This window comes from Homalodisca vitripennis, chromosome 1 (assembly GCF_021130785.1).
Source record: "Homalodisca vitripennis isolate AUS2020 chromosome 1, UT_GWSS_2.1, whole genome shotgun sequence".
In the NCBI taxonomy this organism is placed as follows: Eukaryota; Metazoa; Arthropoda; class Insecta; order Hemiptera; family Cicadellidae; genus Homalodisca; species Homalodisca vitripennis.
The window spans coordinates 102,613,241-102,622,984 of NC_060207.1; positions in this window are offsets into that span (position 1 = coordinate 102,613,241).

Sequence of the window (9,744 nt, forward strand, 5' to 3'; positions counted from 1 at the left end):
ATTAGGCATTGAATATGATCCGGTCACTCAGTGAGTCACAGCGCTCTGTTCCGTACAGTACTGCCGTGTGTGTGCGTCGCATTTCAATATGACCGAACGTGTTGAGCAGCGCATTTGCTTTAAATTTTGCCATACGGAAAGTTTATGGTGACGTGTCTATGGGCGATACACAAATAAAAGAGTGGTTTAAAAATGGCCGCATATCAGTGGAGAGTGATGACCGATCTGGCAGGCCAGAAACGCTGAAAATGTTGAACATGTTCATGCAGCAATTAATGAAAACCGTCGATTGACTGTCCGAGAGCTGGAAGAAGATTTAGGAATACCAAAATCGTTAATTTGTTACATTTTACACAAAGATTTAAAAATGAACCGTGTTTCGGCAAAATTTGTTCCTCGGCTGCTGACAGAAAACCAAAAGAACTATCGACTTGAAATCGCACAGGACAATGTGGATTTGATAAAAAGTGACCCAGGGCTATTTAAAAAAGTTATTACTGATGATGAGTCATGGGTTTATGGCTACGACCCTGAAACAAAGGCTCAATCTTCACAGAGGAAAACTCGCGAAGAGCAACGGCTGAAAAAAAGCAAGACAAAGTCGAAGCAATGTCAAGACAATGCTGGCAGTTTTTTTGACCAGGACGGCGTTGTTCATCATGAATATGCTCCAAGAGGCCAGACAGTGGATAAGGAGTATTATCTTGAGGTCCTAAGGCGGCTACGAGATGCAGTGCGAAGGAAACGACCTGAACTGAACTGTGGACAAGCCGTGACTGGATCCTGCACCACGACAACGCGCCAGCTCATTCCTCAAATCTTATTCAGTGTTTTTTGGTCAAATACGACATCAACCAACTATGACAGCCTCCCTACAGTCCTGACATAGCTCCTTGTGACTTCTGACTATTTCCGAAATTAAAAATTCCTTTGAAAGGAAAAAGATTTGACGATGTTGAAAAAATAAAACAAAATGCAACGAAGGACCTGTTAGCCATTCCGCAAAATGAATTTAAGGAGTGTTTCTGGAAGTGGGAGGAGTGTTGGAATAACGTAGTGGCTTGTGGAAGGAATTCTTTGAAGGGGACCAGATTGCCGTTGCTGCCAAGTAACGTCAGTTCATGCCAGATGTCAAGGTCGGATACTTTTTTGACACACCTCGTATAACAAAAACAATAGAGGTCTCAGGATAGACCACTGGGGCACACCATGCCTCAGTGTCTGCAGCTGTGATATATGAGCCCTCTACATATTATTTCTATTTGTTAAACAGAAATCAAATCATGCTTGCTCCTTTCCACAGGCAACCAAGCTGTTTAATTTCCTTATTAACTTTACATGACATACATTATCAAATGCTCTGGTAAGACTTAAAAAAAACCCAATTACTTTTCCTCTTTTATCAACTGAGTGAATAATGGACTGAATAAATTCTAGACTGGCCATTATTCTTGATTTTCCATGATCAAAGCCACGTTATTTGTCCAACAGTTCATTAGACTCTAGATGTTTTTTTAAAAGTTGATCATATACCACTTTTTCAAATATTTTAGAAAAAACTGGGAGCGATGCCAATCCCTAAGCATATTAGATCAGTCATATCACCTTTATTAAAGAGAGGATTCACTCTGGCAAATATCAGGAAATATTCCTGAATTAAAGCAGAATTGATAACAATGACAAGAGGTTTTAAAACAAGGTTAATAGATTTTTTCGCAGTATTAATTGGTATATCATCGGGCCCCACAGAAAAATTAATTTTAAATGACAAAAAAATTGTTTTTAACAGATATTCAGACACCGGTTTAAATCTGAAACATGTCGTAGCACAAGTCAAATGTTCACTATTGATATACATGGAGTTGGAGCTGAGCAATGTTAGGTAATACTAGTAAGTCAATGGCTGTCACAAAAAAGTCCTTAAAAGTGTTTCCTACATTGACAGGATTTGTTATTATTTTTCCATTTGCAATAATAGTTGTGTTATGATTTATATTGGATTGTTTGTTACCTCATATTTATTATTTTCCAAGTTGTTTTATAGGTCTGTTGTCAGAGTATAGAATTTTATCATCAAAGTATTTTTGTTTATCTCTATTCAGGCACTCTTTCAATATATTTTTCTTTTTTGTTACTTTTAAATTTGTGTTTTTGGAAACTATATTTTTCTCAAGTTCAACTATTTCATTCTTTTTAATTTATATATAATCGGTAATGCAGTTTTGTTCTAAGAAATGTTTTTTAACACTTTTAATTAATTTTAGGAAAATGTATTTAAAAAATATAACTAAAACACTATGTAATAGTTGGTATTTCATATCTACCGGTGCTTGATAAACTTCTATCCATGTCTCCCTTGTTATATCTCATAAAAATATTTGTGCTATTTAAGTAAATTTTCTACATAGTCGTTTTATATTAATTTTACTTGAATCAATACACTTTAATTCTAAAATTCTAGAACTTGAGCATCATGATCGGATATTTGAGTTACAATACCTGATATATTTAATTTTATATAATCTATATTCATGATGAAGGTATCTACAGTTATCTGAGAATCTGATTTGACTAGTTGGGAAGTCCACCAAATTTGACATATTTTACACAATTTTACTAAACTTAGTGTAAATTATGTATTAAAAAAGATACATTTCATATAAGCAGCACTCAAATTCTTTTTCTCCTACGAGAGCTTCAACTGTTGATAATTTAATATTTCTGAAATTGACATACTCTCAGGATGGCCACCCGACTGGGAAAACCGGGAATAAGCCGGGAATTTTTCTGAGAATCAGGAAAATGACAAAAACAATTTTTCCGTCTCCAAGAACTTTCATATCTTTAAAATTTTCTAATTACCTACATGAAGGCAATTTTTGTATGGCTTTGTGTAACATCTAGGCTAAACTAATTTTAGAATGTGCAAGGCATAATAATGTATGTAACATACATTACCTTAAACTTGTAATCCAATGTAATAACTGTATTCTGACAATAAAGTGATTGATTGATCTATTTCACATTCACTACTTACAGTTGTCATCTGTAATGGCTATATATTGTCTAATCAGTTTTCCAAAAATATATAGTGGTAAAGAATTAACTCACAAATTATTGAATTGCACTAATATTATAGACAAGGGGAAATAATTTAATTTTTAAAGGGCTAAAATTTGATCAGAAGTCTGATTGTAAACAGGTTGTCAGGATGTTTTGTGTGGACACGTTGGGGAGTGGTGACGGGGTGTGGGTGAACAGAGCCCATCAGCTAGGCCGAGACCGCAGCACTATTATTGCTCATATACCGGACGACGGGGATCTCGAGTACATAATGTCACAGGTGAGAACACTAAAGGGCACAGGATTCGTCGTCCACCGAGATTTTCCTCGAGAAATTCGAGAAAAACGGGCCAAGTTGGTTGCTGTGCGGGCGGAGGTAGAGAGAGTCAGTGGGCGGCGCAAATTGCCTCTCGCCTTTGACTACCTAACCATCGAGAGTGTGCGGTTCACCTGGGAAGAGGGATGATTGATGGCGGGACGTGATGACGGGAGCCAGAGACTCAACGAACTGCTGGGTCATGACTTCTCCGACTTCTTGAGAAAACTGCAAGAGGAGCAACTTCGAGCTAGAACTCGCGCACCAGGAGTAAAGGGGAGAACAGAGAGCCAGGGGCGACAACATCAGCCGACATCGGAGGGTGACATCAGTGCGAACAACGCAGGCTGCGGGCAGTGAGGAGGACACGCCAATTCCATACCCCGGACGAGGCACCAGGTCAACATTAGTGCAGATGAATTCGGTGGAGCAACAGAAGAATGTAAAATTTTAGTTTTTAATGTATGTGGTCTAAAGAATAAGGTGAGTGATGTTGGATTTAAAGAAATGATTAGAAATTACGATATAATTATATTTTTGGAAACTTTCATAACAGAACACGACAAAGATTTTATCTCAAACCATTTTAAAAATTATAGAATTCACTTTGATTATGCAACTAGAGTAGCTAATGTTGGTCGTTATAGTGGTGGATTAATTATTTTGTTCAATTTAGATTCAAGATTTAATTCAAAAATACAGTATATTCAAATAGAACACCTTAACTTTGTACAAATCAATATTGGAAGAAAAATTATATCGATTCTTCCACTTTATTTAAACTTTAATGGTTGGGAAACCATTTTTCGTAATGTAGAGTCTTTCTTTAAAGCAAATTTTATCAGCAATTTAGGTATTATGGGAGATTTGAACGCTCGAATTGGAACTGAACAAGATTTTAATATTTATGAAATGTTCGGATTGACTAACTACAGTTTAAATGAAAGTAGAAATTCAAAAGATCGGTTAGTAAATGTCAGAGGTAAAAAATGTTTAGAACTATTCGATAATTTGGGTTTAGTTATTTTGAATGGGCGATCTGCGGGTGATACTTATGGGGAATTTACTTTTGTGGGACCAATGGGGAATTCAGTTATAGACCTCGCGGCGGTTTCAATTAATTGTCTTGATATGATTAAAGATTTCAGAATTGTACCGTTCCCTAGTTCTGACCACTTGCCAATAGAGGTAACCCTCAGTGTGGACGCTCCTGTTGCTATGGGAGGGGCGCGAGTGGGGGGCGAAACCCTACCGTTATTGCCGAAACTCAAATGGACACAAGGTGACGAGATTCATTATCGCGACAAAGTTGGTCGGGAAATTGCTCAGGTGCAGCTTGTCAATGACAATCAACTTAACATAAACAATATAATAAAATGTATTATTAAATCTGCTCACTTAAAAGAAACCTCGAACACATGCACTTTTTTCAGGGCTAAGCAGCCTTGGTTTGACCATGAATGTTTCACTGCTAGAAAGAAAGTATTCCGTTTACTTAATTTATTTAGAAAGTCAAATTCTATACAAGTTAAACAAAAATATTTAGAAGAAAATAAAAATTACAAATTAACGTGTAAAAATAAACATAAATTATATCTTGATAATATTATATATAATTTGTATAATGCATCTGATTCCAAAACATGTTGGAATGCAATCAATAGTTTTAAAAATCGAGAACCAAAGATAATCGGAAATTTGTCCCCTAACGAGTGGCTCGGACACTTCAGAAGACTCCTTAATCCGCCTCTGTTAGCTGCAAGCGTCAGCTATGCTAGCCCATATATTGCCGACGAGCTTCTCGATTGTAATTTTTTCATTGCATGAGCTGGAAATAGTTCTGAAAAAGGCTAAAAATAATAAGGCGCCTGGATTAGACAGAGTGCCATATGAGTTTTTTAAGAACTCTCATATCAGTCTGAAAAACAAACTTTTGGAAATTTATAATAATATTTTTAATACGGGTGTAGTACCCGATAGTTTTAAGAAGTCTATTGTTTTTCCTTTGTACAAAAAGGGCAATGTAAATGACAGTAACAACTACAGGGGATTGTCTTTTATTGATTGTATTTGTAAACTATTTACCAGTATGTTGAATAATAGGCTATACAATTGGGTGAAGAAAATGCTAACTGAATATCAGGCGGGGTTCAGAAAAGGATACTCTACAATTGATAATGTATTTAACCTTTCGAACATTATTAAACTCCAGCTATCAAACAAAAAAGGAAAATTATACTGCTTCTTTATTGACTTTTCCTCGGCTTTTGACGTCATCGACAGGAAAGCGTTGCAATTTAAACTATCGAATATGGGTATTTCAACGAAAATGTTAAATGTTCTAACTAATTATTATGATGGTACAAGTGCGAATGTATGGTGCAAAGGAGATATAACTGAGAGTTTTGATACCAAAATAGACTTAAGGCAAGGCTGTATTCTCAGTCCCTTAATGTTTTCCCTATTTGTGAATGATTTGCCCGAAGCGGTGGAGGGGGGATGTAGTTTTGGGAGTACACGGGTAAATACACTCATGTACGCTGATGACATTGTTCTCATGTCGCCTTCTGCTGCAGGTCTACAGCATATGATTAATAGACTAGAACATTATTGAGAAGCTTGGAATTTGAAAATAAATTTAGCTAAATCTAACATATTGGTTTTTAGAAATGGCGGAAAACTAAAATCTAACGACAATTGGACTTTAAAAGAAGAACGAATTAAAGTCGTCGATAAGTACAAGTACTTGGGTATGCTTTTTACAAGCTCCTTATCTTGGGGACTGCATTTTCAAGAAAAATTGACCATGGCTAAATTTGCAATCAATTCAATTTGGCGAAATTTGATTCTTTCTAATAAAGCTCCTCTGAGTGCAAAGATTATCTGCTTCAATTCTATTATTAGATCCATTATTTGCTACAGTGCTCAGGTATGGGGCTTCACAGAATATGATGCAATAGAATCAGTTCAGAGAACATTATTTATTAAAAAAAATGTTACGTCTACCTTATAATACGCCTAACTATGTTTTATATTTAGAAACAAATTTTGAAAAGATTGTTACATACACTAAAAAAATTAGCTCTGGTTATATTTGTAAAATTTTAAATTTAGAACACCACCGTTTGCCCTACATTTTAGCAGCAAATAATTTTGAAAAACATCTATTGGTGTAAACAATGGAAATTGTTGGGTGAAAAGTGTGGAGTGGAGGTGGATTTCTCGACCGAAGACTTGGGCAATCTACGCAACCAGCTGATAAGAGGTGGTATCTGGAATGAGCGCTCAGTGGCGGGCAGAGTGCGAAGGCAGGGCCCGCACCGCGGTCAACCGCTCACAGTATTTAACATTGGACCTGACCCTCGGTGACAGGAGTGTTTTTACTGATCGTTATGATATCAATACAATATCGTGGGCTATCAAAGCCAGGGCAGAACTAGTTGACTTAAATTACAAACCATGGTTACCAGAATTTAATTATAACTGCTCTTTGTGCAATTTAAATGAAGCTGAATCCGTCTTTCATTTCGTATCAGTGTGTCCAATTTTGAGGGAAATTAGAAAATACTATTTTGGTAAATCAACATTAAACAAAAATGAATATATACATTATTTAAACGGTAGGAATTGGCGGGTTTTGGGGGGTTTCATGAGCACCGCGTGGAAGTATAGATGGCAATTAATCCAGGAATTCAATTTTTAGGGTCGAATTTAAGGTAGGAAAAAGGGGAAAATATTTTAATTACAACATTTGTATATTTCAGTCATCACCTTGTTTTTTCTTCCATTTATAATGTAATTTTGTTTTAATTTTTCTGAGTTTAAGGTGTTATATGTGTATAAAATGTGTATACGTGTATGTGTGTGTGCATGTATGCTGTTCTATTGAAAAAAGTTGTGATTAGTTTAAAATTGAGAAATTAAATAATTTTAAGTTAGCCTTATTCAGTTTTTGGAAAAGTGTCCCAGTGTGTTGATTTATAATTTTAAATTATTATTGCCATTTAACTTGACTTTTGTTATTCTTAGATTAGTACAGTTATCATTCCTGCTAACCACTACAGACGGCATTCAAGCCATTGTAGATGTAGTGATTTTTTATTGTATGTATTGTATTATATTTTGGTCAAAAATAAAAACACTTTTTCATTCATTCATAGACAAGGGGAAAAACTTTTGTGGCAACCACCGCAGATCAGGTCTGCCAACCCTCAGTTGTACTGTTGTCTGCTAGATAGCAGCACTGTACAGACTGTGAATTGCCCCTAATTATACATCATATAAGGCTTTTGGTTCTGTCAATCATAACCTATTGATTGGAAAATTAAAAAATATAGGCATTAAAGAACCGATTATAGATTAGTGCAAGTCATACCTCACAACAGGTCAGAAACAAATAACATTTGCAATAGAAAATTATATAAAATATTTTTCACAATAGAACCAAATGAGTTGTTGTGGTCCTTGGGTAATAATATAGGACAATTACTATTACATATTTATATAAACAATTAACTTTCAACACAATACTGTATATTGATGTCACCACTGCACTAGTTACAAGCAATACACAGTCAGCATTATCAAAACGGATTACAGAAACAATTAAGTTTTTAGGCAATGGATTCACTCTAGATGATACAAAATCAAAATTGCAAAGAGCAGCTGTTCTTGGATATAATGAACAACAAATTAAACTGGCACAGACATATTGTCTTTATTTCAAAAATTAGATCTTTTACTTATGCTCTTTCAGCTTTAGCCAACTTTTCTTTGGATGTGTGCAGAATTGTTTATTTTTCAAATTTGGAATCTGTTCTTAGATACATCATTTCTATACGAAGAGCTGCAACGAATTGTAAAAAGTTATTCATCTTGCAAAAGGGATTAATTTAAATTATAAGTCATTCATCATACAAAGCCTCTTTTAAATCACTTTTCCACAATCTGTGTATTTTAACTGTAACCTGTCTGTGTATTGTTGTCTGGATATCGTAGTAATGTTCTATTATGTGTAAAAGGCCATTTATGTAACTATTATAAATGTCTAATTTTACGAGATTTAGAAACTCAGTCAAAGGAGAGTAACTTTTTAAAGAGTATTACTTTACTTCAGAATGTTTTAATGACTTTGAATTGGTGTCATACAGTGTTTATTTTTGGTGACATTTTAACTTATTGTGATGTTTAAACTTAAACACTTGTGTAATTCTATTTTTTAATTACTCCTATTTAATTATGTTATTTATTTTATGTTATTGCAGTTTATGGACTCCTAATATTGCACTGCACACTTTTTTACATTTAATAAAATATGGAATATTTTAGTGATAAATTTAATATTATTATATGAACAAGTTTGATGTAGTAAATGAATTGAATTGAGAGAAATAAATTTTAACTTAAGCTTGAAGGAGTAGCAACTTTTACGTTGGTGGGAATCATCTTAAAAGTTATATAAATTGATTAATTCACAGTGAGAAAGGATGAATGTTTATTGTTAAATACAGTACCTTGTATCACAATTAACCCAACAAGGTCGAGAAAAGGTAACTCTAGTATGTCTGGCACTGCAATCACTTGTAGAAAGCCGGGCAGAATCGTTATTTCGTAAGTCCAAAATATATTCGTATAGAAGCCACACCAAAAAGATCTTGTTAAGAGGAAACAACATAAACAAGGTACTTAATAGTACCAAAGAGAGGGAAAAACAATTAATTATGACGATTTAATAGACTACATTGAATACAATATGTTTTGGCTGATAGAGGAAGTCGACTGACTGCATTATGTACAGGGCGGAAACAATTGGCCAATTTAATGGTACCACCTGCACAGCAAGTAATGCCATTCTCTCTTTGTCTTACTTATATACATAAAACTGAGATTTAGCTACTTGTACAGTAAACAACCGGTTATATTAAATTATAACTTAAATCTAAACAATATAGTAATAGATCTCTCAATATCTGGATTGAGTAAAACTAAATACAATGATTAGTTTTTAAGACATAGTAAATCAAAACATTTTGACGAATTAATAAAGATTAATGGATTTCATTAATTTAAAAAAGAAGTAACCTACTAGAACCATAGTGGAGGAATATCATCATTCGCTATTTACAGAACGTGTATTGAAACATAAACCTAGGTTACACAAGAGATACGGTTGTTCACGGCAAACTTGGTTTATCAGGTGGTATTTCCACTCATTGTGGTACACTTTTTTTGTTTAATTAAATAAGTTAAACCTTAGCCAAAAATAAATAAGCCAGCAACATTGCATTAAAAAACAGTAAATAAGAGCAGATCTAATATACCTAACTAAGAGATAGTAAGACTTTAGGAGGTGAAAGGATACCAAA